This window comes from Gossypium hirsutum, chromosome A12 (assembly GCF_007990345.1).
Source record: "Gossypium hirsutum isolate 1008001.06 chromosome A12, Gossypium_hirsutum_v2.1, whole genome shotgun sequence".
In the NCBI taxonomy this organism is placed as follows: domain Eukaryota; kingdom Viridiplantae; phylum Streptophyta; class Magnoliopsida; order Malvales; family Malvaceae; genus Gossypium; species Gossypium hirsutum.
Window position 1 is genome coordinate 76,921,998 of NC_053435.1, and position 9,929 is coordinate 76,931,926.

Sequence of the window (9,929 nt, forward strand, 5' to 3'; positions counted from 1 at the left end):
CCATGCGGAGGTGCAAACCTCATGAAAGCATAGTTTCTTACTCCCACTTAACAGGTATAACCACAGTGGTCATGCAATGCAATCAGTACTATTCTATGAAACCACAACAATTATACAAACAAATGCAATCAAAAGAATCATAATTTCCAAAACCAATTTTCAAAAAGACAAAAGGACAGCAAATAATCAATTTTATGGCCTGACTCTCTTGTTCAATCCCCAGCGGAGTCGCCAAGCTGTCAAAACCATTTTTTTATTCAAAAAAAATGGGAATCGACTTTTTAAAACCAAATGTGGAGTTGCCACCAATCTTTTTGTTTAGGTGTGATTGGATCACCTAGTAAAAACATTTTATTTCATTTAAATTAATTTTGGTCCACGTAAATTTAAAAAATGGGTTCGGGAGCCGGTTACGTATGAGGAAGGGTTTGCACCCTCACTACGCCCAAAAACTGGTACTAGATTGATTAATTGTTGTCTTTATGTCTAGGTTTTTTCAAAAATTTAAAACATGGTTCCTTTTAAAACATTTGAGTGGTTTAAACTGGTCGTCAAAACCTTCTCGTTTCAAAGGTATAAAGCATCACATCCAGCACAATAGAACATGATCCTTTATACCTTTAAGAACACAATCGAGTTTTGACTTCCAAAAGCTCTTAAATCAAAAGTTACAAAAGGGTGTCCAAATATTTTGTCCAACGAAAAATCGAAACCCAGCACAGTAGGGCATGATTTCTCGAATTTCGAAATACTGAACATTGCCTTATTTTAGGATTTTTTTAAAAAGTTTTGTAAACTCAGAACATATTAGTTTTATTTAAAATTCAATGGAATGGTTGATTTTAAATATTTGGGAATTATAAAGCAACATTTTGTAAACCAAAAGAAAAATAATTAGCATGGTATAATGTACATGCATAACATACAATAATTGGTTAACGAAGATAACATAACCTTACTTAACCGAATAAATCAAATAACTGAATATAGCTATTCTAATCAAAATGAAACCATCCTTCTTAGCATGTATGGGGAACAATTGAGATAACAATAAAAATGAAAGAAATAGTACAACAACGATGTCTAGTCTAATATAATACAACCAATGCAAAATATACATAACAAAATGAAAAAAAATAAAAAAATGTGGTATAAGGCAAATTTTAAATAATGATGAACATATAATATATGAATTGATGTGATGAATTTGAAACTATTTGTAAAAACAAACTAGAGATATATCCATGTTTATTAAAATATGTATTATAAAATGAATATTTTCAAATCAAATAATATACAAAGTGTTAAAGAATATTGGTTTAAAATGGATAATTTGCATACAATAAAGGAGAATTTAAATTGTGTATAAAATATGAAAAGATAGTAAAAATATATAATGAAATATAATCTTAGGAAATAAACTATACACATAATAGATTTACACATCATATATAATATACATACATTTAAGAATAATTATTTGTAAAAATAGCATGAAATTAATAATGCATATAAAATTAAGTTAGTCTATAAATTATATACGTACCATTATACATAATAACATTTAAATGAAATACTATATAAAATATTGGAATAATATAATATAAAGAAGCATTCCAAAGTAATAATTTTTATAAATACAAAAATGAAGTTCCTAAGATAGTTTCATATATACATAAAAAAAATTAAGTGAATCATAAAGCAAGGAATATTTTAAATAGAAAATTTTATTAAAATAATATATGTATCAATATATAAAAAATATTTAAACAAAACGCTATAATAAAGTGTTAGAATAATTTAATGTAAAAAGAATTTTAAAACGATAATTTTAAAACAAATTAAGGTTATTAAGATAGCTCAACACATACATAAGAATATTGTGAACTTCAAAATAATAGGTATTATAAATTGAAAACTCAATGAGAATAATGTACGTATAAATGTGTATAAAATATTTAAAGAAATATTGTGCAAAATGTAAAAATAATAAGATAAAAGAATCCTCAAAATAATTGTACAAATGAAAACAAACAAAATCATTAAAATGGATTAACACATATAAAAATATTAAACGCATTTTAAATCAGCAAATTATACAAATGAAAGACCAAATTAAAATTGAACCCAAAATAAAAGAGATAATTTACAAATAAAATAATCGTAAATAGGATCAATAAGTAATCCGCACAAATGTATGAGGACTAGAATTGGCAATATCCCCGAGACCAAAACGTTGCGCTGTACCGCGGACTAAAATGAAAATACGCACAAATTAAATAGCCAAATTTCAAAAACAAAGTAAAACAAATAAGACACAATTGAATGCTTGCGCGAAGGGAAGGATCTATCGCGCAAATATCCCCTCTCCGCAGAATCACGCGGATCCCAGGGGCAAAGAAACTGATCGGGTCGGGTCATTGAGTTCCAAACAATGTCGTTTTTAAACCATTGGAATTGGTTTATACGGCGTCGTTTTTGCTTCCTTATAAAGGCCAAACAATGTCTTTATTCAACCAAACTAACACCAGAACCCTAGCCTCCCCATTTTAATCCTTTCAGCCGAAACCTAACATTCCTCTAAAAGCCGATCTGCCACCATGAACGGCGACCAGCCCGTCCAAGCCTCAAAGTTATTTTCAGCCTTAAGACCCCTTCTATACTTCGATTTCGACGAAGAATAAGAAGTTTCATGGTGTACTTTCAAGGTTAAGTCTTATTTCCTTCTTCCTTTTGGTTTTTTAAATGCTAAACGAATGACCAACAAAGAAATAATCGACAGAAAAGAAACTTGAGTAAAGAATCACCTTTAAGGATTTTAATAACTTTCTTTGTATTCTATGTGCCTGCGTATGCATAAGTCCTTTACAAAAATGAAATCGACTCTTTTTATAGCCGAATATAGGTAAAAATAATAAAAAGAAAAATTTGATTTTCCTTGCTATTTTCTGTTTTATTTGTTGTGGCTGCTGTTATTTGCTTCTCTCGCAGGTTCCATTGTACGGGGAGTGCGTACGGAGTAGAAGGCTGTTGACGCGACAAGGCCGTGCATGGGAAACCATTTGTAAAAGCCCAAGGCTGATTTTGGCGTTGGTGTACTCTAGAAAAGGTTTGGGTCCTTATTTTTGGATTAAATAAGTTGTAAATGGACTTTTTGGATCAGTGGACTTTTACTGTTTTTGGTTTTTTTACTTTTATTTTGGTTTTGGTTTTTTTATGGGCCCGGGCAAATTGGGCCAATTACAGAGATGATAATGAAGAGTCTCTTTACCCCCGGGTTTTACCCCGACAAATGTTCAGACGTAACTCGAGGTGTACCCACAAAGGCCATCTGTTACAATCAGGCCCAAACAGTTTCAGGCCAGTGTTTCGGGGCCAATGAAGTACCAAGCCGGCTCAGGCTCTAATTAGGGAGATAACCCAACTAATCCAGTTGTTCCCGATCTCGATGATGTGGTAGAAACAAAAAAGGCAAGAGTGGAGCTCCCAAGACAATTTGAAGATCATTAAAATGGAAAAGGCGATAATGGAGCTCCGAAGTTAATAATTTAAGGGCCCCAAAGAAGAAAAAAATAAGGCGAATACTACGAGTATGTATAACAAGGGCTATTCAAAGCCGATTACCATAGGCCAACCAAGGACGGCTACTACCAGCCATCAGGTCCCCCCAAGACAAGAACCCAATCCAATACTGAACTTAGAAAAACTCTGATTCACGCCCGTCCTAATCACGTATAGGGAAGTGTACCAAATTTTGTTTGACGCACATATAGTATCCCCTTTCTACCTAAAACCAATACAACCTCTGTTCCCCAAATGGTACGATGCGAACGCCCAATGTGAATACCATGCGGGAATCACCGGACACTCGATCGAGGACTGCACCGCTTTCAAAAAGATAATCGCAAAACTCATCAAAATGGGTATCGTGAAATTCGATGATCCATCTAGTGCAGAAAATCTGTTACCCAACCATTCTCACAAAAGGGTAAACGGATAATCAATTGTGCAGGGAAGAGAAACAAGACAGATGTAGCAGAAGTAAAAACCCCGCTGAGAGAGGTTTGGAAGAAAATGGTAGAAGGAGGATTAATCACACGGGATTTAAGGGGAAAACCCAGAGAAGTAGGGAACTACTGTGATTTCCATGATGAAGAGGGTCGCGAGATCCAAAAGTGCAGTGAATTCAGAGCCTTGGTATAAGGCCTGATGGACAATAAGGAACTAGAATTCCTTGAATATCCTAAAAGCCCGGAAGGAATATCGGGGAATCTGAACATTAACGACGTATCCGAAGAGGGAACTGGGGAATAGAAATTTTCGAGCGTCTGCCATTACATACTTGGGAGTGTTTTGAACAATAGGTCTGTGGAAGAGATTCATGTAGTTTTTAGAGCTGATTCGGAGTAATGTTCAAAACATGCTTGTTGCTTTAAGCCTAAAAGCAATAAGAATCCTTTTGTGAAATAAGCTCATGTCCAAAATCTTTATTTCAATAAAATGCATCTTTGTTATCATTTTGAGCAAATATTCTTTTATTCTATACAAACAATTATTCTTAGATTCTTTTATTCTTTGGACTTTCTTTCAAATATTCTTCTTCATTAATGACCATACCATACAAATAATTATTCTTAGATTCATTTATTCTTTGGAATATTCTTTTGTACCTACAACAGGTCTCTAGATATCAACGACATGAGCGACGCCGCTACTGACCCTAAATCTCCTTTTGAGCAAGATATGTGTCTAGAGGGATACCAGGACTTTGAAGATGATAGAGATTGTAGCTTATCTCCTGATTTGTTAAGGATGGTAGAACAAGATGAGAAATAGATCCTACCTTACAAAGGGTCAATGGACATCGCGAGCCTAGAAGAAGAGAAAGAGGTCAAGATCGGAGCCTATATCACCACAGAGACAAAGCAAGACGTCATTGAGTTATTCCAAGAATTCAAAGATGTTTTCACACGATCGTATCAAGATACGCCTGGGCTCCTAAGACGTGTGAGTGCTATTAAGGCTAAGAAAATCTTAGAAAAGGTCCATAAGGGTGTCTGAAGAACACATGCTAATAGTTTTACAATGGCCAGGCAAATCATGAGATTCGGGCACTGCTGGTCCACCATGGAAGGGGATCGTATCAGTTATGCCGTAAATGCCAAATTTATAGAGACAAGATTCTTGTGCCTCCTTCATTTCTTTATAGACTTTCTCTATGTAGGGCATGGATGTTATTGGGCCGATATAGTCAAAAGCTTCTAGCAGACACCGTCATCTTTGTAGTTGTTGATTACTTCACTAAATGGGTGAAAGTCGCTTCATATGCCAATATTACAAAGTCGACAGTCATCAAATTCAAAAAAAAAAAGAGAAGATCATATGCCGACAAGGAATGCCAAAAAGGATCATATCTAACAATGCACAACAGCATGATATCAAAATTTTACAGCTTGTTTAAGATCAGACGGCATATCACCCCAAAATGAACGATGCAGCAAAGGCAGCCAAAAAAATAAAACAAAAAAAATAAAACAAAAAAAAAGATCGTGGGAAAATGACCGAGACTTGTAAATATTGGCATAAGAAATCACCATTTACCCTCTATACTAATCGAACGTCAGCCAAGACCTTCACCGAGGCAATACCTTTCTCATTAGTTTATGGAATGGAAGCGATTTTACCCATTGAAATCAAGATTCCTTCTCTCCAAGCTTCGATTGAGTCAAGAATTGGATGAAGCAGAATGGGTCCAGTTTCAATATGATCAAGTGAACCTTGTATTGCCCCCATACCTGAGACCGTCACCGGAGTCGAGCACGAGGTGTTAACGGACTTAATTCATTAATTAAACAGCTCAAACAAATTATTTTTAAAATTTCTAGACAAACTGGCTAACTGCATCATAGTCGATTAAAAATTCATATCTTGAGTTTCGAAACTCGAAATTAAGATCCATAAATTTTTCCTGAAACTAGACTAACATATCTATCTACTAATTTTTTTCTATAATTTTTGGTTGGGTCGATTAGTACATTTTATTAGTTAAATTCTCCCCTGTTTCAGGGTTCAGCTACTCTGACCCCTGTGTATTACGAATCAGATATCTCTGTGTATAGAGTTTAAATGACTATGTAGTTTGTTTCTAATAAAACTAGGCTCATTAAGGATTTCATACATGTAAGGTAAAACTCCTAATTGTTTTTTTTACAATTTATGGTAAATTTTTAAATTTAGAACAGGGGATTCAGAAATTTCTCTAACCCTATTTCACCAAAACGTAAATATTTCATAAAATAAAAACTCTTTTACCTATTTTGTTTCTTCCAAATGAAAATATATTAATTAAGCTTCAATTACATATTTTATTCATCATCTAATTCTATCTATACTATTTTTAGTGATTTTTCAAACTCACATTACTGCTGCTGTGTGATTCTATTTTATAGCCAATTTCACCATTTTATGGATTTCCATAGATTAGTTAACACATAAAGCATACGTGTTATCAAATATAATCTCGATTAGCCACTCCAATAGCTAATCATTCTCAAACATTTTCATGCCATCCATGAGCTATATCATAAGATTATATACACAAAAGGATTATAATGCTATACATGTCATATTCCCAAAATATGCAAGCCACCATACCGAGATGGTCCATTGATAGTGTGAGCGTGCCTCCGACCGTCCTGATCTCCAAACCGGCTTTTAAAAACTACAAGGAATGGTAGGGAAGGAGTAAGCATAAATGCTTAGTAAGTTCACATGCAAATAAAAAATAACTTAACAAAGCAATTATACCAACCAACATTAGCATAATATCACCAAAACATATATCACATTACTATTCATCATTCATCGTCTTACTACATTATTGTTGTCGTATCAAATCTCAACCCGGGGGTTAAGTACATACCTGTCCAAAGTGCCCATTCCACAACACTTACCAATATGTCACTTGCATCTTGAGTATTCTTCCATTTCACTAGAATTTTACCCGTTGAACACATCGGAATATAACTCGGATACATGGAAAGTTTGCACATAAGTGCCACATATGTAGCCAAGCTACCATGTAACCTGCCCATAAGCGAACTCGGGCTCAACTCAATGAGCTCGGGGGTTTGCATCCATAAGTGAACTCAGACTCAACTCAACGAGCTCGGATGCCTAGATACATCTCACGAACTCGGACTCAACTCAACGAGTTCGGACATTCGCATCCATAAGTGAACTCGGACTCAACTCAACGAGCTCGGATGCCTAGTTACATCTCACGAACTCGGACTCAACTCAACGAGTTCGGGCATTCGCATCCATAAGTGAACTCGGACTCAACTCAACGAGCTTGGATGCCCAAATATCCTAGTCTATTCCTAAGGTTCAACGGGACTTTCCTCGTTCGTACTTCTTTACCATTCTCCTTGGAATACCAATGACGATACTTCGGTAGTCTTTTACATTTTTCACATAATTCATAAAATTTTTGCATGTTGTCCAACAATAACCACAAAGCATAGAATTGCATGATAACAATCATAATATCATATAAATAGCATTAAATGATTTAAAATAACAGTTATATTACAATATTTACATATGAACTTACCTCGTATACGAAAATGGTCATTTTTACCATTTTGTCCATAACTTGGTATTTTCCCGATTTTAGCCCGAATTTCGATTTTCCTTGCTCTATCATTTCAAATATATCCTAATTAGGACTCATATTATTCAAATCAACCCAAAATCATATTTTGGAAAAATTACAATTTTGCCCCTAAACTTTCACATATTTACACTTTTGCCCCAAATCTCGTAAATTAAACATCATCCTATTTTCTTATGTATTATGATATGCTGATCATTTTTCCCTTCTACAGCAACATCCAATTCTCACTCTAACATGTACTTATGAACATTAGGTATTTTTACCGATTATGTCATTTTAGTCGTTTTTACGTAAAATCACTTAGCAAAAGTTGTTTAACACAATCTCAAGCTTCATATTCTACCATAAAACATCAAAATTCATGCATATCATTCATGGGTAAATTTTTAAATATAAACCCTAGCTCAAAATATTGGTAGAAACAGGTAAACCGAGCTACGAGGATTTCAAAAATGTAAAGAACATTAAAAACGGGCATAGAAATCACTTACAATCAAGGCTTAAAAGTGTTGAAACCCTAGCTATGGTGGAGAGCAAAATTTGGCAGCAACTTATGGAGAAGATGATCATTTTTGTGTTATTTTTCCCATTTTATTTCATTAAATATCAAAATGCCCTTCCTTATTAAACTTTCAAAAATTCCATCCATGTCCAATTTTTGTCCATAAACTTAGAAATTGGTAAAATTTCTATTTAAGACCTCATAATTAATATTTCAAAGCAATTTCATACTAGAAACTTCTAGAATGCAAGTTTTGTAACTTATTCAATTTAGTCCCTAACTTCAAATTAAGCACTTTATGCATAGAATTTTTTCACGAAATTTTCACACAATCATGAAATCATATCATAGACCTCAAAATAATCATAAAATAATTATTTATATCTCAGATTTGTGGTTCTGAAACCACTATTCTGATTAGGCCCTAATTCGAGATATCACAAACCTGATTGAATAAAAGTGTTTGAAAGTATCCATCATGGTCAAATGTATCAAAAACAAATGATGCAACTTTATGGCAAGAAGGCTTGCCCTAGAGAATTCCATGAGAAGGACTTAGTTTTAATAAATCGAATCATTTATTAAAAACAATCATTTTTTGAGGTGACCCGATCCCGCCTCATCAAAAAGAATTGGTGGCGACTCCCCTATTCATTTCCATTTTAAATAAGTCAACCCCTTTTAAAAAAAAGTTTTGACACAATCTATTGCAATTTCCATAAAAAAAATCTTTTGATGATTAATTATACTTTAATCATCAATATTTATTCCTTTGATTGATTAATTATGTCGAAAAAAGCAACGTGAATATGAAAATTAACTTTCTCATTAACCCGACAAAAGCACAAAGTTCAACAATATGAATGTAATGGCTCACACTCTTTTTTTATTCGTATATTGGTTTAATTATGGTTTTAGTCAATTTGAATGAGTTAATTGTTAAATTATTCAATTTAGTACGTAAATTCAGTAAAAACCATAATAAATTTACATATCACTTAAAAAACCATAATAAATTTACATATCACTTAAATGCTTAAGATAATCTAAAAAAAAACCATAATAAATTTACATATCACTTAAATGCTTAAGATAATCTAAAACAATCTATCATCATTTTAATAGAAAAATTAATGGTATTATCAATTTGGATCTACTAATAACATTACATAAGTAAATGGACCAAATTATACTAAATTAAAGTAGAAAGATCAAATTCTAAATTTCAATATAGTAGATGAGCAAAAATCATAATTAGACCTATGCATATTCTAAAGGTATGTATCCAAGGTCCTAAGTTCAAGTCCCATTTTATGTAAATGTATGAATTTCAAATTCACGATGGTTGGTTAATTAATTAGTTTGAATGAGTTAACCGTTAAGTTAATCAATTTAGTACTTGTAATAATTGCCGGGCAACACTAATGGGTAGGTAGAAGCCTCCTCCAATGGAAAATTCCCTTTATAATCCCTTTACAAATGGTAAAATTACAAAGAATGATAATGGTGAAATTGCATTAAGAACACTGAAAATGAACCTTTAAAAATAATTGAATCTATTGGAACTACTGTAGTAAAAAATAGCAATACTAGTATTGCATTTGTTGAAAACCACAGCACAACATACACTATAGTTATACATCACTCCTTTGTATTGGCCTTACACTGACACTTCCAATGCGACGCCATGAAAGCACATGTGATATCAAAATGTCACTAAAAAAATTGTCACGTCAATTCCACTCTCAT